The sequence below is a fragment of the Chiroxiphia lanceolata genome, chromosome 12, assembly GCF_009829145.1.
Source record: "Chiroxiphia lanceolata isolate bChiLan1 chromosome 12, bChiLan1.pri, whole genome shotgun sequence".
In the NCBI taxonomy this organism is placed as follows: domain Eukaryota; kingdom Metazoa; phylum Chordata; class Aves; order Passeriformes; family Pipridae; genus Chiroxiphia; species Chiroxiphia lanceolata.
Genome location: NC_045648.1, coordinates 12,872,178 through 12,894,917, shown reverse-complemented (window position 1 = coordinate 12,894,917; position 22,740 = coordinate 12,872,178). Strand labels below are relative to the sequence as shown.

Genomic DNA, 22,740 nt, shown 5'->3' with positions numbered 1-22,740 from the left:
AAGCAAAGATCAGTTGTTTGTCAGCCTTTTTGCCTTATTTACAAGGTCAGAACAAAATATCATTTTGGCAAAATGTCTTCCTACATTTATGACTAAAGACCAGCCCTAAAGAGAGTTCTAAATCTGTAATCAGTCTTATGAAACGTGAACAATATTCTAGTGATTTGAATAAATTTCACCATATTTGCTAGTTAGATTAATCAAGTGGGTGATTAAACAGTTACTGCTTTCTTCTGTGTCAGCACTCACCATCCTGGTGCCACAGCTATGTGCTCTTGTGTCCACAGCATGTGCAGGGACGCTTGCAGGCTGCTCCACTGTCTAGAACTAAGGTCACCTTCACAGGGATATACTGTCACACTGGCACCTATTTTCAACCTGTTTTTCAAGCCTCTTAAACCTAGATTAGACCAGTTAATTATTTTAATGCCTTCACATTCAGAGTTAGGATGTTGCATAGTATTAATGCCCGTTTAATTAAAGACACCCAGCCAAATCTTCCATTTAAGCTTCATAAGTTTTGCCTATTAACAACACTGTGTTTTGTCTATCCTTACATGGATCGTGACACGGACACAAAGAAAAAAGGTGGACAAGTGCATTTAATTAAATAGCAGGCGTAGGTCAAGTGTCTGCCTCATATGTCACTGTACAGCAAAGATGAATGCAGGAAAATCCCAGGAAAATCAGCTACTCAGTTAAACCAGGTCTGCTGGAGAGCCCTGTGGTTGTTCTGCTTTGGAGAAACCATCCACAGAGCCTCCTGCCCTGCCTTATACCTTCATCCACTTTGTGTCATGTTTATTTGCTCAGGTAAGAGAAGGGAAGCAACAGGACCACCTGAAAGGATGGACATTTCTCATCATGAGCAAAAGAAGCTAAACTGGACCATTTGTTACTGGGCAACAGCGTTTTTTCATGGATTTTCAGAAAGATCTATATACAACACACATCCTCCCTCATTAAAGGCAGCTCGAACACTTAGCAAAGGTCAACTCCTACCTGGGGTAGAGCTGTGGGGAGACAAGAGGTTAAGGCTGGTAAAATTCCCATGATATCTCATATGGAGGTGAAGAAATAGCATATGAGAAAAAATCAGAAGAAATATCATGTCCAGCTACTTAAGAGGAGTGAGCTTTTAACTCTTGGAACTTCTGCAATAAATATTTGTCAGCTGATATCTGGACTGCTCATCTCTAGCTACTCAAAAACAATCCTCTAGCAGTTAGTTTCTGAGAAGCCTTTTTCCTATTCTCTTTATCTTCTGAAAAGCTGCTCTGTTGCTGCAGGAAGCCAGCCAGCACTCATCCATATTATCTGGAGGCCTCAGTCCTGAATCAGGACTCTTCACTGACAGGTGCTGCCCAAACCCAGAGCAAAAAATGATTGCTGCATCAATAGCTTGTGATCAAACTATTCTTACACAGATTCTTCTTTATCTGTGGATTAATGTAAAGGGTAGTATTCTATTTTCTTTTCCTTAGAGATGGGCCAAAACTGGAATTACTTAGAATTGCAGATTAAAAACAGAATTGCAGAAAGCAAGTGCTCCCTTACATCTTTATTTAGATTGAGATTTGGAATAAGCAATTGCAAATTTGTGGAGGGCAAAAAAGGGAGGAGAGCTCCATCAAAACCAGCTTTTGCACTCCATTAAAAAAGGCAGGGTTTTTTTTCTTCACTAATTCCTCGGGTTTTGCTGGTGTTTCTGCTCATTGCAGAATGACTCCCAGGAACTGATGGTGTTTGGTGCTGGTTGAGTTACCGGCACTTTGTGCTGCCAAGTTCTAACTTTTCTCCCTTAGAGCTCAGTTGGGCATATCAGAAAGGGATGGTGTAGCCAGCAGGCATGTCCACCACCAAAGTGACAGGGAGCACTGCTATAGGTTTATTAAGGCAATGGCAATGTCCCAGTTTATAGGACCAGCCCGTGTAGATTGAGAACTTCAACCTAAACCCCAGAAAGAGCTAAGAACCCCAAGTCAAATAATCTCTGCAAATGAAAGGTCCTTCAAAAGCTTATTTTCTTTTTTCAGAAGTTCAAAACATGGTACCCATGTTTCCTTCTTGAATGTTTGTTTTTTTCTTTGTCCCTGGCTTAGCTCTATGCTTGGACTCTTCGTGCAGCAGTTCAGAGATAATGGCAATTTGCCAGCTTGAACTCACAAGTGCTGATCTTATTCATTACTAGGAAATAGTGGTTCTGTGTGGGGAAATTTCTCCAAACATGATTACCAAAAAAAAAAAAAAAGCCACACAGGAAAAAAAAAACTTTATTAAAAACATGTGCACTGCTAATCAATGGCAAATAGTTTCTTTGTACAATTCCTGACACATTTAAAATGCTGCTGGATATAAGAGTGAAGTGGAAGAAGTGAGGAGGTGACACTCTTTCCCAAAATAGGCTTTTGGGCAGATGAGCCTAGGGTGGGTAAGCAGGTGCTGGACCTCTGCAAGAGGCAACATTTTCAAATGTCCCCATCCCTGTTTGTCTTTTCCAACACACCAGTGAAGCCAGTTGTGTTGCAGTGCTGATTTCTTCAGTTTGGACACACTCATCCCCACAGGATGAGAAGGTGTGTACTGGTTAGAGGTGGGAAGTCTTTTTTTACCTTCCTGCATGCTTCCAACTTTAGTCTAACCTAATCTCGAGGAGCCAACAGCTACATCTCATCAGTAAAAGAATTGACCCTTGCCCTCTCCCCCCAGCAACATCAAGCAGTGTTGACACAACAGGGGATGCAAAGCAGGGGAAGAGCCACAGAGCAGGGATCAGATGCACACATGCAGAATTAGACCAGGGCTGTTGGTGTAAAGACAAAGGATATTTATAGTGTGCTAAAGTGAACTTGTAAATGTAACCGTGTTTGAGATTTTAAAAACTAAGATGAATACGCTTTTCATTATCTTAAAAGCACATTGCTAAATGTTTACAGTGGTGATCTGTAATTAAGTAATTTAGATCTGTCCACAAATTCTCACGTAGGAGTAGGTGTCATATTACCTGCCTGCTTTCCTAGAAGCAGCTGAATCCTGACAGAAAGCAAAATCCATTTGCGTTAACATGGAAATCTCAGGGGACCTTTAAAATGATTCTTGAATAATTTTAAAATCTAATTGTATTTACACTCCTAACTGCTATAAGCCCTTTTTCAAATTCATTGGCAAACAAGTGAAACACGTCTGAGTTGTATGATTTATCACAGGAGATTTCATCAAGGGTAGCACAGCTGAAATGAGCTGCATATTCTCAAAGCTGCTAACAGGCAGATCCTACCCCTTTTGGGCATGCTGCAGTTTTTGCCAGTGACTTTTTGGGGGGGGAGTCTTATTTGTTAAAAAAAAGTGCGCTCCTCTAAAGAACATTTAATGTCATGACTTCTAACATTTGCTGCTGAGGACATTTTGCAAGATGATAAGAAAGCAGTATATAAATTATTAGACTCATAATTTCAATATTAAGAATTCTTTGCATTCTAACAGCACTTTTCAACCTAGAAACTCAATGTCCCACTGTGCATAGAAATGTATGTGAGGGTGAGCTGGTGTTTGTAAGGAAGTGTTTGTTCCTTGGAGGCCAGCTGCTGTTTAGCAAGGTGAAGCCACAGCTGATGTCCCTTGGAAGGGGATGATTACAGGCAGAGGCAGCATCCTGCTATGCTGCCTGGTCGTAGGAGGCTAAAACACTATCAGCTCTCAGCGCCTCCTCAGTGGTAGGGCTGTCAGCAATCCTCCAGTTCTTGGTAGCTCTCAATTTTCAGGTATCTAACAAGGGCCCTTCACTCTTAGTAACCAGGGAATATTCCCTGGAGACAAAAAATCCTGTCAGATCATATAATTAAAGACTGTTCCTTTCTGTTTTGGTCCCAAAGCATTGCGTTCAGGATCTGGGGGTTTTTTTAAACACTTACAGGATTTTGCTCTTGTTTGGGTGTGTGCAGCTGTGGATGGGAATGCAGAGACAAGGAAGATTTGTATCTGATCTGAGGAATCAATTGGATGTGTACAGAGTCCTAGAAACAGCCTGGTCCTTCACACATTCAGCAACACACATTCAGCGATCACGGGTTGTAAACACTAATTCAACACAGTATTTTTGACACTGAGTGCTGTCTGTTTTTCAGTAAAAAAATCAGTAAAATAACTTCTGGCACAATTTTAATATACATTTCAGCAAACAATGTTTTTTTTCTGTCTTGCAGCATTGGGTAGCGCAGCTTTAGCTTTAAGGGGTAAATAAATCAGAATGCATGCATTGGTCTGGATGAAACCTACAATTAGCAAATATGAAGAAGCTTAATTGATATTGAATTTTATTCACTTACTGCTGAAATTTGCTTTCCCAAAAGTTTGTTCTGGCAAATACGTACAAATACACATCGTATAACTTACCCACCAAAGCTGATTGACTGCAGCAGAATTAGTCCCAATATTAAGCATAAATGCCTGCAGACATTTATATGGTATCAGACCCTTAAGGTTGAAAAGGAATTAATTGAAATTCACACCTTAATTGGTTGAAGGTGGACATTGAGTCACTGTTTGTGTGGAGATGCTTTTCATTTTGCAGCATGATGTCTCTTGGTAACAGACAGGAAACTCTGTAAGAAGCGAACACTGAGCAGTGAAGCAACTTTAATGTAAAAGCTTCTAAAATCGTTGGGGCTGGGGGAATATTTCCTATCGATGTGCAATGAATGTTTTGAAATAAGAAATATATATTTTGAGTCTAGGAACTCTCTGAACATGTCATATTTTTCACAGCCCACACAGTGACCTCAAGAAAGAAGACAGAGAGAAATCTAGGTTTATTTTACAAGCAAATAACAGAGATGTTGATGCAGTGGCCCAAAACAATTTCTGGGTGTTTACTGGTCTTTATTTGTAAACCAAAGTCCACATTAGAAATGTAAAGATGACAGATTTCAAAATATTTTTATGATAGTGTTGTCTTTTCAACACATATTTCAGTCACTTCTTGCCTATTTTGAATCACATAACAGTCATAAAAAAGAACATATTCTCTGTGCTCACCAACAAATGTACCACTACAGGAGGGCAGCCCATGGGGCCTCCTGGAATCAAGGAGCAGGATTTTTTGTTGCGTTATTTACTGATTTACTCTTCCGTAGGAACAAAGCACTGTTTGATCCCCCTTTTTTTTTCCACTAAATCTCATTTGCTCAGTAGTTTACCCCCGTCCATGTGTTCAGTAGAGGTATTTACAGCACTAATAAAAGCATTTTTCTATGAAGGGTCAAAAATCACTGCTCTTAATACTTTTGTGGATCTGTTTTTAAGCATCATCCATTAGTCATAGCAGTTATATTCCAGTGGAAACTGAAAAGTACTTTTTTTTAGTGTCAGGATTAATTAATTAATAATTCAAGCCTATGTTAGAAAACACTTTTTTTCTTATATCGCTAATTATACAAGACCCAAGAATTATTGCCTTCATACATTATTTTAACCATCTACCTGCAGAGGGGAAAGCTGCCGTGTTTTCGCTGCTTAGCATGTGGGAATTTAGTGATCTTCTCTTCCAATATGTTATGTCTGCAGATTAGAAGAGGCACAGGCTCATTCCTGGCCAGGAAGCTGCTGGCTCCATTCTCATTATGGCAGATTGATCAGTTTATACTGATTACAGGAAATGGCTGTTAACTGGGTGAATAAATAACACAACTTGTGAGCAGGGTTTATCTTAAAATTTATTATGCCTTTCTTCAAAAATGATCATGTAGAAAATCAGAGGAGGGACCATAGTGTTCCATTTGATGGCAGAAAGATTTGCTTCATTTCCAATAATGGCAGATGTTGATTTCCCAGTCTACACAGAGGGAAAAGTAAGCCTTTATCTGTCTCTTTGAAGTTTCTCTCCCAGACACGTTCTATCCCAGCTAATATTAACAGCTCTTAGTACACAGTGCCATCGAGTAACTAGTGTGTCCTTTTGAGAAGGAGTGATAGGTGGGTATTAAAACCACAGAAAAGCTGCACATTACCTGGGCTGCAGACGGACAGAATGTGTCCTGCACACTAGTCAGGAATTTCCAAGAGGGCTGTTTTGATTTGGGGAACACGTCCCACACCTTGGGAATTTGCCGCTCACTTCACCAAGAGATGGGGAAGGACTGGTGAGAAATGGAAGTGCAAGTTCACACATTGCAGTTTTCTATCTTGAAAGCAGTCTATTCCACTGACCACACTCTCTCTGCTCATTTGGGGAAGAAAGTTTAGTGGCCTGCACCAGACAAGAATATTTTATCTTTACTTTTCTCTCACATGTAAAAATAAATTTTGTAACTAAACTTTTTGCATTCGAGCCATTCCCCCTTCTCTATATTTTAACATTGTTGTGCTCCTTTACTCCATTTCCAGTCTCATTCATAAGAAACCAGGGGTTTGAATCATATTAGAATTATTTGCTTTGCCAAGAGCGTGATTAAAGTCTGAAACAAAAAGAAATTTAATTTTAGTATCACTGTGTGTGTAGAGTAAATATGTTGTTTACAGTAAAGTTTTCACCTCCATTTGCTTTTGGTGCTTATTATAACTTAATAAGTTTTTTATTCAGTTTGTAAAGTGCCCCTTTTTAGCCTCTAGCTGCTGGGTGACACCATCTGTGATTTCCAATGAAATTAAATTAAGTGAAAATTCAATCAACAAGAAGATTGTTGCTTCCACAACTTCACTGAGTGGCTTGGGATCGTATATAAGTGACATGTCTTTCACACAGGAAGCACAACTGCTGTGTGAGCCAGTTTAACTTAAAGGAGGAGGTTTCCCAGAGAATGGAGTAGCTAACATACTATTTCCAGTGTATCATGCCCAGTTTAATTAATGATTAATTATCATTAATGACCCTAGCTCAGCCCTTCTTGGCAACAGGCATTCAGGGTGACCTCTCCATTATTCTTCAATAAGAAGCCTGTCTCCAGGTCCATCTTTATTATGTCCCCATGCTCTGAGAGCACAGGAGTCATTACCTGGGCAGTCCCCTGCACGCAAGCAGGGACCTTCCAGCTGAGGTAGGTTGTGCACAGTAATGTGCTGAGTAGAGGGTAGAAACATTCTGCTTAGAGACTGGAGCATGGACAACACGACACATTTGTTAGTCTTAATATGCCTGAAATGACTGGTAGGATCTGAGGTGCAAGAACAAGGAAATAAGGGAATTACAAAAAAAAAAAAAAAAAAAAAAAAAAAAGGTTGGAGGAATTAAGAAAAGAAAAAGATCTTTTCACACCTACCATTCTCTCTTTTTTCTTTGTGCTGAGATGCACTTCATTATTTTCTCCTTTCACATAACCATATTATAATCTTTTCTTTTACCAGTTCATAACAGGAAGCATAATGACTGAGTTCAACAAAATACCAGTAAAAACATCCCTTGGGGAAACAGTTAAGTGGTCAAAGCTTGGAAATGTGGTTTCTGCTACTGTATTTGCACTGACATTTTGCTGACCTCCCCACACACTTTTGTGAACATATCTAAATAAAAGGTAAAAACTAATTCCCCTTCCACTGTAGTTCCCTTTGAGGCAGAAAGATGTGTATCTTTCACCACATAATTTTTACAGGATTTTCCAATAGGACTTTACACTATCCACGGCCTAGATGACTCATAGTGTAGTTACCAAAGAATAGAAGCAGTGATTTCCACCGCAGTGGTGAGCTAATTTAATAATGGACACAAATGATAACTTACAGTACCAGAACATCAGAGTATATGACAATAATCCCTGCACTTCCCAGCAAACACTTTGAAAAAGTGGAGATCAATGTCTAATAGTATCAGTTATTATTAGTATCCTCCCGACACATCCAGGTTTTTTTCATCTTCTTTACTACAAAAATGAGGTCACTTTGAGAATATATTGGCAGAGAAACTTTACAAGAAAACTTGGAGGCTTAGATGCTTGAGTTTTTATACCAGAATAACTTTCTATCATTTAACCATGAAGTCTGCAGAATCCCTTCCAAAGAACATGCTGTCCTCAGTTCAGGGAATGTGGACTACAGAAAGACTTAACTGATGGCAGTGCAATTCATTTTTCATTTGATATTAGTGCCTACAAATTTAGTTTCCAGGTGGACCATGTGGTCTCTTGCACATCCCCTTGAACGTGGTAGTAAAGTGGGTAAACCATTTGATGAAGGTTAGCAGTGTCAAAAAGAAAAGAAAAAGCAAAGAATAAGACATCAATCCAAATTCTTTATACCTGAGTGTTGTTTTATAGTTCTACCCCGATCACTTAGCCTAGGTTGGGAGTTTTCAGTGAAACCTGGTATATTTGGAAAAAGAGGTGTGTGTGTAAGCAAAACAATAGGTGTCACCAGGTGTCACTATTACGTGGGCTCTTTTCTTTCTGTGTGAGCAAACGGCCAGTTTGGGGGAAATAATATTGTATTATTAGTTCATGCTTAAGCATTTGATATAGAGCCATCAATGTAGGTAGAAAAGGCTCCACAAGTGCAGGAGAACTTGCTCTCTTCTCTGGGCTGGTGTCATGCACATCATTTATCACTGGTAACAGTGAGAGCCACTGGGCTGAGGTTCCTGCTAGGGAGAATTGCCTCAAGTACTGTTGTAGCATCTCTGTTCTGGAATTAATATGAATATGTATAAATAAAACAGGAGACATTGTAATGTCTCCTGGAAACACCTCACTGCATCTTCTTCACTGACAAATTGCCTGTAGAAGCCTGATCATCTGCTGCTATCTAGCAGAAGATAGATGTGGTACTGAAACAAGGTGCGCCACTTGTGTGTGTTTGCTTTACAGTGTTAGTGCATTATATATCAAACAGAGAAAAAAAGTGTAAATATTTGGAGAAGAAATGGTAGATGACTGTGGACTTGCTTTGACTATAAAACTGAAGACATGGACTTACCTGAACAAAGAACACATTTAAAGCTGCATTTGAAGCAGCAATGTACCTTTCTCAGAGGATACCATGTGACTTCCCCCAGTGTCTTGCATTTTAGAAATCCTAATTGATGCGTGGGTAGCGCACTGAATGACTTTCAGACTTGACCCAGGCTACAGCTTTATGACAAATCCCACTCCCATTCACGAGCAGCTTGTAAAGAGCCCACTTCTATCTTGCCCAGGGTGGGAAAGGCACAGGCAAGCGCAGAGGAGAGCTGGGATATCTGCTGAAGGAAACAATGTTGCCCAGCAATCCCATGGGACAGGCAGTAGCCTAGGTTGGTATTTGCATACCACCATGGAAGCAGCTGGCATAGCTGCAAATATTTGATCTGAAGTGAGGTCAGTTAGTTTTGAGGAAGCTTTACTTTCAGCCTGCCTGGTGGCCACAGGGTGATAAGGAAACGCTCCTCTCTGGGCCCCAGGGACTCAGCTCTGCAGAGAAAGCACTGAAATACGCCAGGGTGTAAGTATTGGTTGCTTCAGTTTAAGTAATCCACCATAGAATGCCATCTTCAGAAAAAGGAATTTCTAACAAATAAGATTTTTCTGTTTTCAAAGCTGCCTTTCTCCAAAGATCACTGGAGGCAATAGAAATCTTTAAGCTGATTGAATGGACTCTGCATCATTCCTGTTTTGAAGATTTCTTGCTTCCTACCTAATAGTGTGTCTTGTGATGTGCTGCATTGCAGTTTGGTCTCCGGAAGAAGCAGTGTTAGAATTGATGAATCATTCCCCTTCTTGAGATATTGCCATATAGGTCTATAACTGTCATAAATAATATTACAGGGATTGAACTTAAAAGTCACGATCTGTGGAAGAATCTAATCCCCTTTGAACATTCACAGCTGCCTCCTTACCAGTAACTTCACCTGATTCACTTCAAGGGGGAAACCTCTTTCAAGATATTTTTCTTGCTTTGCTTAAGAAACACTATCTGTTTCTCTGCATGCTCTGGCATTGCTTCTTCCCCTGAAAGCTGGTGCCCTTGGACATTTGAACCTCATTAAATTTAGAAAGCCCAGTGACTTGGGTTTGTTCCCATAGTGATGTTGCAAATCTCATATTTGCAAGGGAATTGCATGGGATTCTTTTTAAACAGATTCATTATCTCTTGTGGTTGCAGACACTGCGTATAATATCACATTCTCTTTTATTTAGAAAATGTGAGTCTGAGACCTTTTCATAAGATATGGAACTTTATAGCAATGTAAGGAAAAGGACACAATGCAGCAAAGGAACTACTCAGTACAATTAATAGTGGGGAAACTGCAGAAGGTAAAAAGAACAAGAATGGTTTGAGGCAAAAAACTTGACAGACGTGATATGTACCAGTGTAACTTGAGGATAAATTTTAGATATGTGGGAAAACATTCACAGTCCTCTCACCTGTCTCAGGATAAGACATGAGACTTGCTGTGCCAGAGTAACAGACCTTTAATGAGTAACAATTCCTTCTTGTGGCTCAGCAAGCACTGTCCTGATCAGGACTGCCACAGCCTGCAGGTGCTGACTATCACATCTCCATCTTAAGTTCTTGCTCCTGAGCACTCAAAGGAGGACCAGTTTTATTAAGCCAGTTTGAGGCCATCAAAAAGATGATACTCCTGATAGCTCAGGACTAAAATAAGGTAGTGCATTACACACTGTGTAATAAAGATAGCTGGAAGCATTACAAAATGGCTGGAGAAATCTCCAACATTAATATTTGATTCAAGATCTTTTAGTTGTCTGTGGCATATTTTGATTGAGGAGGCTTGTGAGTATATTTATTTATTTTTAGATTTATGTAAATGTGCACAGTCAACATCTCTTGAGGCGCCAGTATGGCATCAGTAATATATACAGAGTAGCATAGGTCCATTTCCATCAGAGCAAAGGAGCAGCAATCCTGCTCATCCCAAAAAACCAAATACTGCTAAATTCCCTGAGGGAACCCTTGACAAAGCAGGTAACAATTTGCAGCACTCCCACTGTGCCGGGAGCAGAGTCAGCACAATACCTGGGAGGAATTTGTGTTTCAGGGTCACAGAAGCTGGTGTGACACAGCTGTGCCAGGTTCAGTGACCCAGCGGTGTTTGCTCAGTGCCCCAGCCAGCCTGGCAGCACATCAGCTCTTCTGCTGCCCCTGCTCCACAGCACACTCCAGCCTTTCCATCAGAAACCCTCAGCAGGAAAGCCAGGAGCCCCAGCAGAAGGAAAATGGCCTCGGGACATAGTGCAGGGCCTGGCCCAGGCTCCCCCCTGGCAGGCAGTGGGAGGGCACTGGGTGTGAGCTCTGCAGGGCCACCTCTGTGCCAGCCCCAGGGGAGAGCAGCCATAAGCTCCAGGCTGAGCAGAACTTGTTCACACAGAAAGGTGTGCCCCTGTAGCCTGGACTCCCTTCCTGGACTGCTTAGATTTGCTGATGTAAATTTTGGATTGGGGTAGATATATGTTTGATTTTCTTTTTTAGTTCTAGATCTAATGTCCTACCTGCCAAGGAAATGACACATGATTATCCTTTAAAAACAAAATCTATCCTATCAAGCCCCAGTAATGCAGTTTTCTAAATAGGTTTTTCTGATGGGAGATTTGTTGTACTGGAGAGTCTTATGAAACCTCTTTAGTTTGCAACGATTCAGGAAGCCAGCAAATGACTAGGTGGTGGCTGTTATCCCAAGCAGTGCAGCTCAGGGAAGGGCTGCCCAGGTCCTGTGTTGAGGGATGGTGTCTGAGCACCCCTGGTCATCCTGTTGGGGAGGCTGGATCCTGCCTGCCCTGGCCCAGGTGGTTTCCCTTCTGAGGAATGGCCAGTGAGGCTGTCTGATCTACAGGCTTTCCCTGAAGAGCTCCACTCCCTGCAGCCACCCATGTGGCTCCCTGCTGCACTCCAGCAGGAACACTGCACTCCAGCAGGAACACTGCACTCCAGCAGGAGCACTGCTCTCCAACAGGAGCACTGCACTCCAGCAGGAGCACTGCACTCCAGCAGGCAGTGCAAGGATGCACCGTGCTTAGTGTCAAGGAGGGGACACCCAGCACATCTCAGGGGTTATGGTGAGCAGCTCCAGTCTGTTCCTGGGAACTCATTCAGGGCTGAAGCACAGCTCAGGAGAGGTTTGATTTAACCACTCTGCTCTTCTCCAAGCCTGAGCGGATCAAACTCTCTAATGAGAGCTGGGCTTACAATATTTTTGAGCAAGGTACTTTTTGCAGGTGGAAATATGATTGTTACCAAGATTAAATTATAAAATGTAATCTTCTATTTTTTTAAAAAGAGAATGTTTTTTGACAAACATTTTTGAATTTTTTATTGTTTTGAAAGCATAAGAGAACACCTCTCCTTTTGAAAAATCTTTTCATTTTCTGTTTCCTTAAGAAAAGTGGAGTGACAGATATATATTTTTTAAAAAAAAAAAGTTAAGGAGGAAAGAAATTAGGCTCTCAACTTTTATGTCTTTTCCAAGAACAATATTTCAATGCTCTTGAAATTATTTTACACTTTAAACATGTTTTTTAGTTACAAAATGCCATTTAAATGGGGAGTTTATGCCTCAGTTTTTCTCTCGAGTAAGGATGATTAGCAAAACAAAGTTTCTTATTAAAAAAACCCCTAAAGATAAATTAGAATGTGGTCTCCACACTCACATGCCCTTATTTATTTTCCAGAATCATCTTCTCTATTTTACACCATGAGTTGAGTGAAAATGAGGGCTAAAATCTTCACCTGTCCCTATTTGCCCTCCTAAATTTTCCTATACTCAAACACAATAATTTCCTCACTTTTATCTCCACATCAGTAGAGAAATGTGAGGTCAGAGAGAGGGTTTCTTGCTCCCTCTCATTCAAGTGTTGAAAAGAAAAATAAACTGAAAATCTGATTTTCCAGAAATGTTTCAGGAGAGAAGTCCTGCCTGTCCCACCAGAACAGTAACTCTCCTCACCTTGAGATGTCTCTCCATTGCTCATTCCCATGGACAGTCCCACCCATGGAAGGTCTCCCTCTCTCTCCCTCTCTCCTTTCTCCTGGCTTCTCTAAATAAGCAGTAAACACAGTTTTAGACCTGTCACTGTTTTGCACTGGTTGGCAACTTCCACCTTTCTGAGGGTTGCTTTTGTCTAATTGTTCTGGTAAGTAATTCAGCTGCAGCCCGTGAGACGACAGCGATTCCTCGTGGCTGACGGGCGGCTTTGTGCTCATGTCACAGTGTCTTTGGAAAATTGTTAGCTCGCACTGTGGTAATTCAATTTTGATGAATACCCTGTAACTTAATTTACCCTGTGGCAAAACACAATTGTATAAACAAATTGGTTCTGTCCACACCCATCGTACCTTCACAGGGCATCATTTTAATATTAACCACTTTGAGCTATGATAGCTTGTGTTGTAGACCTTGAAGCAGGAATGTGTCTGTAAGTACAGAGCAGGGCAGATGGTTTAGGTTGCACAGTACAGCTTTTGCAGAGATCATTCACTGAACGTGAGAGTAACAGACCAAAAATAAAAGGAATTGCCATAATGTGTCAGAAAAGGTGAGTTGTGACAGCAGCTGGGATACCCTGGCAGGGACTGGGACACTGCTGTGTGAGATCCTGCACACAGGCAAACACAGCAACAGCCTGTGTTCCAAGGACAGCATAGCACAAATACTATAGAAATAAATTTTTAGTTCAGCAAATATGTTAAAAAAATTGTAAATTACTCTCCGTCATTAGCATAGAAGATATTGTAAAGTAGTTAAAGAAAATGAAAAGCTCTTCTCTGTGACAGCAGGAACAGCCTCCAGCCTGTCGTGCAGCTCAGGCTGCGTCTGTGCCGTGTGTCCAGGGCCCCATAACACGTTCTGCTGAGGAAGTATCTGGTCTTAAACTGCTGCTGAAATCTGAAATATGATTAGGAGCCCTAAAACCTGGATAACTGGCTTAATTATGTTTGGTGAAGGCCTGCCTGTGTTCATTGACTTTGGGGTTACATGGCTTTGAAGAACACCATTTTAGTTTTTGGATAACAGAATATTAAAGGCAAAATGAATAGAAATTTCCTTTATGATGTTTCCTTTAAATTACGGAAGTGTTGTACGAAAATATTACCAAAATTGTAATATTTGAGCCTAAGAAAGAAAGGAAAAGCAACATCAGGGACATGTTAACAACAGCAAGGCAATTCTGGTCCCTTTATCCGTGGTGGCTTTGTGCAGGCACAGCTTTACCAGGGAGAAAGGGTGATGGAAGATGTTTTAAAAGAGATTAAAGAGACTGACCCCCTTTGCACTGCTACAGAAATGCAGTGTGAAGCTGACCAGACTCACTTTTTAAAAAATTCTGATAACCCTATTGATCAGAGTGGGATTATATCAGGGGTCAGATCAGCCCAGTGTTATTTCCAGAATTGCCATTATCACCAACAGTTTCCATCCCATGCTCTCCAAATGTCCAGTTTGAACCCACAGGTGTTTCCAGGCACTCTTCAGGCAAACATGTGGCAGCAGCTCCTTGCATCTTTTCCTTTAATGGATCAAGATGGTCTTAAGAAGGTATTTAACATATGCTTCCCATTTACCCCCTCTCTGATACACAGAGGAGTCCAGTAAGTCTGCAGATACTCCCCACGGCCCAGCTGCCTGGCACTGAAGGCTAGGTGCTATTTTAAAACCTCACTGGCATTAAAGCTGCATCTTCTGACACTTAAGTGTGTCTAGAAGTCCAGTTCTTCCTTCTCACCAAATCATCTGTGCACACCCAGCTGCACTGTATTCATGAGATGAGGAGGGGGCACACCACGGCAGGAGGGGCTGTGTTTCCAGGCAGGATGGGCTGTGTTCCCAGCAGAGCACCTGGTGGGCAGGTGGCCAAGGGCAGCTCCCCAGTGAATCAGTCAGGCTCGTTGAAATTTTATATGTAGGTTTCAGTAAGCAGAAAAGACTAATGTAGGTGCAAATAAATATTTGAGAAACTTACTTTCAAAACTCTGTTGAGCTGCTGTTAAAGGAGAAAGCTGGAAACCTAAAAACTGCTAGTGTAAACCTTTTAAAGGATATGGATTTAGCTAAGGATGCTTTGCCCAGCAGCAAGAAGCCATAGGAAGAGCGTGTCACTAGTTCTTCCCAAAGCAATGACCCTATGTTGTTTCTGCTCTCTGATTGTAGCAAACTTTATTTCTTAACAAGGAGCTTTGGTCAGTGCTATCTTGGACAAATTCAGGTTTCCCCAAGAGTAGTTTGAATATTTGTGGCTAATGGAGAACCTGATCCTACAGACAGTAGCAAATTGCATTTAAATTGCTTATTCACAGAAAGCCTCAAAACTGTTTTTGTGTCTTGAAATAGTTTTGCAGGACTGAGAGATTTTTAGCCATAGACTGCACTAAGAACTAAAATTGTTCAACAGTGTCATGGGTTATAAACCTTGCACTCCAAACTCTCTGTATGGATCTGTCATTTGCCAGCAAGTAAAGCACGTGCCTGAGTGCTGTCCTGGGCAGCACTGAAGGTAACGATGCCCTCAAATGCTTCACTGGCTTGGGCCTTACTGTATGAATTTAAGGATGTGTCTAAATCTTTGCAGTATTGGGACTATAATAATTGTTCTCTTTTACAAAGATCAATACAAAATTGGATCAAAGTGTTCCCCCTTAATGTAGAGCAGATATCCTTCCACTACCATTTTGGAGTTTGATCTTTTGAATTTTATTGTTGGTTGTGGGATTAGCTCAATCTTTCTCTGATATGCTGTGAAATGTTATTTCCACTAAAGGTGGTCTCTGCATTAAGATGCGAGCTGCTTTAACAGTTGATTAAGCATTGTGATTAATGATGATAATGGATGAATGCTTTTGTCACTAAAAAACTGCATGACCACATAGAAGCCTTAAAAACAGAATTAAAAAATAGCATTGTTTAATCTGTTTCAAGAAGACTGTAAATGCCTTGAGATATTGATTCAGCCTGGGAGCCTGCTTATAAGGATACTCTCTGCCTGCTGTAGTGTGCTTAGATACAATCTAATAAGAGCTCATTGAATAATAAACAATGGTAGCCACCCAATCCTAAAAATTTAGATTGACGGAATTCCCTCCCCAGTGAAGAGAAAAAAACCTAGAGCTGCCCATAAACCCATTACTGTCCACTAACCCATAAGCCAATAGAAGATCTTGGATTATTGGGACTCTTAGCTTTAAGAGAAATTGCTTTCCTAAATTTGACCTCCCACACTAAATATAAAATATGGACCATCTGTAATGAAGGGATTGCAGCCCAAATAGCTATCATCTCTCGGTGGCAAAGGTTAGAAGGTTGATGCACATTGGTTCCATGGGGATGGGGATGTTGGTGACCTTTTGGCATGAAAATGGTCACTTGGAGCTGTAATGTGAGAGAAAGGGGTCGGGTATTAGCCACTAAAGACTCTCTGATGCTGTGTCCTTGTTAAGCTTTTACAGAAAAAGCCATGGAGGCATTATGGGAAACAGCATCAAATCCCATCTACCAGATCTGAATATGATACAGAGGAAAAGTGAAAGTGGATATATGCTCCATCTTGGTAACATTTCTTCAGTTCTTAAAAGGACAAATGTCATCTGAGCTTTATAGAGCATTCATTTCAAAGAATAAGCAGGTAAAAAGAATAATCTTTTGCCACTCCTGGACTCCACTTTATATTTGACTGCTCCTGATGGGCCAAGTGTATAAGTACCAAGATGCATTCCCTTTTCTTGTTTGCTTAAGGAATCAGATATTGCAGAAAGCAAAACAAAAATACAGTATGCGGTCAAATGAAATTGCTGCTGTCCATACCCTGTGCTTTAGTGTAATTCCTGTAAATGATTGTGAGAGGCTATAGAGGGAAACACAGTGAACACAATGTTCCTTTTTGATCAGCAGCTTTTAACAAAGGAAGGATGTTGAACATCTGAAAGTAGGGAGTGTGGAGTTCACTGCAGGTCACCATTAAGGACAAGAACAAGGTAATGTAAGAGGCTGTGTGATTCCAGGTTGACAGGAGGATTTTAAAAGATCAAAAGTGTTTTATATATATGTTATAGAGGACCAGAAGTGCTTTCAGTCAACAGATGAAAATGCTAATGTTTAGAAATGATGAAAGCAAGACAAATGTGGTGGTGAATTCCAACTGAGTCATCAAAACAACAAGTATTCTTAGTCTGTGGTTTTTAAAAGATTATTGCAAAATGTCCATCAGTGCAGGTGTGGTAAAAATGGTTATTCTGCTGCTATATGAACAGCTCACTGCATTTGTTATTTTGGGATGGCAGAGTTGACAGTGAGTTGTGACTTGCAGTATTTGTTCTTTTAGATCTAGATGTATTTGAATAAGTCTGTTAATTATTTAAGCTTTACATTGTGCTCTCTTCCTGTCAGTAACAGCAATAGAAATGTTTTTACTGTATAATTAAGGAACTGGAGAGAAAAGAAAGAAACAATTAATAGCTGTTTCTGATAGAACCTTCATCAGTTTAGTGTGAAAAAGAAAAATGATGGAGTAATATTGCCACCAGCAATCCCTCAGTCAGGTGACTTTTTTGCTGGATCAATTCTGGTTGCTAAGCAACAAGCAAAAAGGCACAGTTATGTTTTGGTAAATCTTTTATTTTTGAATATTCTGTGCTGGAGTTTCAGTTACTGTATCTCCTTACTAATGCTCTTGATTCAAGATTCACAGTATTTTCTGAGCCATAAAAATCTCATCTTTTCTTATTTAAAAGGAAAGATGTTATCTAGTTTTCAGAAAAACTTTTGTGGTAATACACATTTGAAAATACAAAACTGAGCCAGTGATTAGAGAATTTGTTAAAGAAAGCCACAGAAAAATCACTACAACAACTTTGACATTTTTGGTTAATGATATCTACATTAATGAGTTAATTGCCAATGCATCACATTTTATGCCACTATCAAATATTAATGTTATCAATGTTATAATAATAGCATCTATTGATATAATTGAAGCTTGCTTTCCAATAGGTGTCACCATGAATAATACCATTGCAGTATTAAAATCAATAATAAGAATATTAGGAGGGCATTATAAAATGTCAATACAATGAAAACCACTTAAATAAATGCTTGATATAAAACAAACTGACTAAATATACTAAGCTATAATTTAAAAGAATAAATTCACAACCCTTTGTCTAGCATTTTGGACATTGCAACTTTACCATTCGTAAAAACACTAGACTGAAACTAATAATTCAAAAAAGTTGTGACGAGAAGAAAATCACTGTGCATGCAGTGAGAAAAAATATTTTAAGAATATATGGTATATCTGAGGAAAGTATAAATATTGTAAGTGGTTTGATGTTACATTTAAGATAAAACCTTTGTGTTGCAACTGTCCAAAATCTGCTTGCAAATATAAATGCCTGTCTTCCTTTGAGGTCAGTCCAAGCCAGGCACACAGCTGAGGCTTGGAAGGATGTGTGCACTGTGTATAAAGAAATCAGCTGCACAGCCCCAGAAGAGGACTGGAAATTCCAATTTTCCAACATGAAACATCTTGTCAGTCTGTGGCTATTGCTGTTCCATTTCAACAGTGGCAAATTGGCACAAAGCTGAGGGGCTGAGGGTAATTCTCCGTGCCTTTCAGCACCTGACAGTGATGCAAAAAAAAGGAAGATCACAAAGGGGCTTTGAAAATGTAGCACCTGAGTATAGCCATTGCTGTTTATATGGGATAGCAAGCAGGAGAAATATTTTGAAAAAAAAAGGCATAATTTAGGTGCTTAATTGCCATCCAGTGGACAGAGTGAAATGCCCTCAGAGTCTGGTCTGTGGTTGGCATCAGCCTGGCAGGCACAGAGGGTGAAGTGGTCACCAGCAGCTGCCTGGTGTGGGGGTATTTGTCCCTATGCTGGGGCTTTCTGTGTCATATCAAGGAGGAGGACTGGCTCTCCTCCAGCTGTGTAGCTGAGCAGGGCAGAGGAAGGCTGAGGAAAACAACCTCCAGAGACTGCAAGGATGGCCCGTCCTTAGAAACACTGATCCTCAAAGTTATCCCTTGCCCCTGGGAAGTAATAATTCACTGCAGAAAGGCAAATTTACATTTTTTTGTCCCATGTGGTGTGCTGAGCTGGGTGGGAGGCAACAGGGTGTGCACATGGCAGCCAGGTCCAGACACTTCTTCCTGCAGCTGGAGGTGGGCAGTGCCACAGTGGCTCTTTCCACAGGGCACTGTAGCCTAAGATATAATCAAACCAAGAGAGGCCAATGGTACTTTGAAGAAGGATCCAAGTTATTACCTCTGGCTGCCTGGCCACTTTTGACAGCCCACAGTAATGATTTACATTCCTCACCACGTGGGAGATGCGATGCATTTGAAAGTTTACCTGGGAACTCTGTAAACCAAAATTGTTAACCTGAAGCCTTTTCATTACCAGTGTTGTCTGCAGCTATATCTGCCAAAAAAGTTTTAAGACAGCTCAGATTTATTTGCCCAGAAACATTTGACTTTAACTTCATTACTCAGTGGACTGCATTCTCTTTAAATAAATTTTCCAGTGATCTGGACTTTCACCATGAAAATCTGTACAGTGAACTCCTAGTTTATTATGCCTACTTGAAAAGAGTAATTTAATAAGGCATCAGTACAAATACTTAATTGTGCAATGGCTATTGACAATGCCTTTAAACAGTTGCATATTTGCCAGATTTAGCTAATGGAAGTAGAATTGCCACTTAATGTCTCAGTTTGCACTGGCTGAAAATAAATTGTATCTGACATTCCTTTGGCTTTTAAAGGACATATTTGGATATTTACAGTCAGATTGATCTTTTGTTGCATTTATGTTTCTTGGGTGAAAAAGTATGAAGTAATTTAGATGGAGATACTTATTTACCCATACAGTATTGGTAATAGCTTCACACAATCTGGTGTTTCACAGACTTGAGATATTGATAGCAGGGAGAGTTGACTGCAAATAACTTGATGAAATCTATTTTTTTCAAAATGTGTGGATTTGTCGAGTGGGAAATAATTTGCTGCAACAGGCTACCTTTAATGACATTTCCATTCATACAGGATTTTGGGTCATTTTCTAAAGGCTCAGTTTCATGATGTTTTCTTTGGAAACTTAATTTATAGCAAAATTAAGTCAAAGAAAAAGTCTAAAAGCAAAATGGTGACGTATGAAAACAAAATATTCTGACTGGCAGAAGCTGAATTTTTATCTGAAGTTTTTGGTTCAGAAAAAGCTTTTACAGTGTTTCATTCTGATTTAAGATGCAAATGAGTCTGCAATACTGAAAATGGGAAAAAAATTCATATTGGGAAAGAAATTCATATTGAGTTCTAATGCAGAAATATTTAGTTTGTTTTGTATTCTCTGTTAGAAATATAATTACTTCTCTCTGTACTTCCCCTTTCCTCACACCTCATTTAAGAAGCAAAAAACATTTTTTAATGAAGCAACTTATCATCACATTAAGAGGATCAGGAGCAATTGAATTACATGTATTGTAATAGTCCAATTTTTTCAGTTGTAAAGAATGTACTGTAAAGTGTGAATCTACTCAATTGTGATGAAACAATTTTTTTACATTTAACAGTTTTCTGTAAAGGTTTGTTTGTAAATTGATATGTAAAAAAGTTTCTACTTTGAATTTCTAAATTGTCAAGCCATAGCAAGGAAACACATAAACACCTGAGGGGTGCAATTTGTTTGAGTGAGGTTTCACTGCAGGTTCTATTTGAGGAGCAGTGCTCTGTGCAGCACAAGGCTTGGTTTTCAAGAATTGACCTGATGTCTACTTGGGCAACATCTACAGATGTGCTTTTGTCATTTCAATTTCTGTTGCTTTTACAAATCCAGGAGTGACTTTGTTCCTTGTGCCACTCAATTTGCCGGGCAGGGCCAGGGCTGGAAGCAAAAGGAGGAGCTCTACAATTTAACATCAGGTTTTGCTGGGTTTCTGTGCTTCCTGGGAGCAAGGATGAGTGCTGAAACAGCTTCTGCTGGCTGAAATACCTTGTTTCCATTCTTCCTTTGGATCTCAGGGCTGAGATCAGTAGCCATTTCCATGCACAAGGTTTAATGAAGGAAGGGAATTTAAGTGTTTTCTTCCTCTTTTCCTGTTGCACGCAAGCAGAGAGTAAGGCACGAATTCATGTCTCTTAAGGTTCCCCATTGTTTGTGACTCTGACTTGTGGATGACTTGAATCAGCCCTTGAAATCTACGTTTCCAGAATCCAGAGAAATTCAGCCTGACTTTGTTGCCCAGATCAATTGCATCACACATTAACAAGAGGCAGTGGTAAATACCCATATTTTTAGCCCTAAATGCTTAGTCAGAGACTTATGAACAGTCATAAACACAGGAATTCACTACACCAAGCTTTCTCCCCTGCTTGGAAATGGCCTCCAGCAGGCTGCCAATTCTGAACCTGGAGAATGGTTGCGGGTGGCAGGAGTTCTGTCAAGTGTGCAGGGCTGGAGCCATTAAGTGCTTTTAAGGGAATAATAAAACTTCAAATTAAACATGGGAATTTTATGAGTAGTCAGTGTATGGAATGTATTCTAATGCTGCAGTGATGTGTTTGAATAACTGGATGACAGGTACTTATAAAACTGCAGTCCGTTGGCTCTGAAAATATTAATTTTAGACAAAATAATAGGAAATACCTGGATTAAAATACATGTATTAGTCAGATGAGGATTAACCTCTGAGGTTGATGCTGTGCACTTTGTACCATTCCATGTTTTACACTGCCCATACTTAAGTTTAAATTACAAGGCTGGGTTAATTTGCTTTGTTAATTAGCAATTCACTCCCATTTGAGAGGCCTTTCTGCAGCCCTTTCAGTTGCTTTTCCCATCTTTTGTCTTTCATCTGTGTGATCATCTTGTGTCAGTGAGACAAGAAAACTGGCCCCATGGTTTGGGTGTCAGAACTCAACCTGGACATGTTGTGACACTTGTTGAATAACAGGGCTGGATCACAGGGTTAAAAAAGAATCTAGCACAATGAGAGAAAGGATGATATAGGTAATGATTCCTCTACTCTTGCTGTTACTATATTCCCCTAGAAGATATTCCATCACTCTTGTGGACTAAAGTGTTGCTGAGCAAGGTGCTATCTCTTTTGATGTGAACCATCAAGTCTGATGATTAATTTTGGGGTTGGCTTTTTTTCAGTTCGGGGATAAAGTTTGACACCTGTTACAAGTCCACTCTGTGTAAAACCTCAGGCAACTGCTCTTGAGGCATTTAAGGGAAGGAGGTTTTTTCCTGTACTTTTGGTGGCCTAATTTTGCTGATGCATATGCTCTGATGGAAAAAACCACTGGAATAGAGAAACAGTATAGGAAGATTAATACCTAGATTATCAGCTTTCAGAGCTTCTTTTGTGGCATAGAGAGGAACTGACTTTTCAGTTCATAACAGGATGTCCTTTTGTACCTCCTCTTACAAGCTCTGTGAATTCAGCAGCTCACTACTCTTTTGATTCTAAAAGAGTGGATAAGAATTGCCATAGTTTTCCTCCTTTAGCTCTGTTTTTCTTAGCTGATGTTATTTCTGTCTTCTTTGAAATGCTTGGTTGGTTGCATGTCAGTTGACTTCTCCCTGAGAAGAGCTGTGTATTTCTGGATATTTCTGTGGGCCCAAACTGCATTGTACTGTCTCTTTCTGCACATTTCATAGTGATCACAAAGACACATCAAAAAGAAAATTCATTCTCTTTTGTGATTGGTCTGTGCTGGACCATTCCTTAATTCCATGTATTCTTGAAATGCAGACACTACATACTGATAAGGAATTATGTCTGGTTTAGAAAATATCAAATCTTTCCCCTGGAGAAGAACCACTGCC

General features: G+C 40.1%; 1 long non-coding RNA gene across 2 annotated transcripts in view; it reads left to right on the top strand.

Moving 5' to 3' along the window:
• Nucleotides 1-9,299: 9,299 nt before the first annotated feature.
• Nucleotides 9,300-22,740, top strand: part of LOC116792845 — a 118,836-nt gene continuing 105,395 nt past the window's right edge. For both annotated transcript variants that reach the window (XR_004359281.1, XR_004359280.1), the window contains exon 1: nt 9,300-9,402. This is a non-coding gene — a long non-coding RNA (uncharacterized LOC116792845). The remainder of the gene's footprint in view (nt 9,403-22,740) is intronic.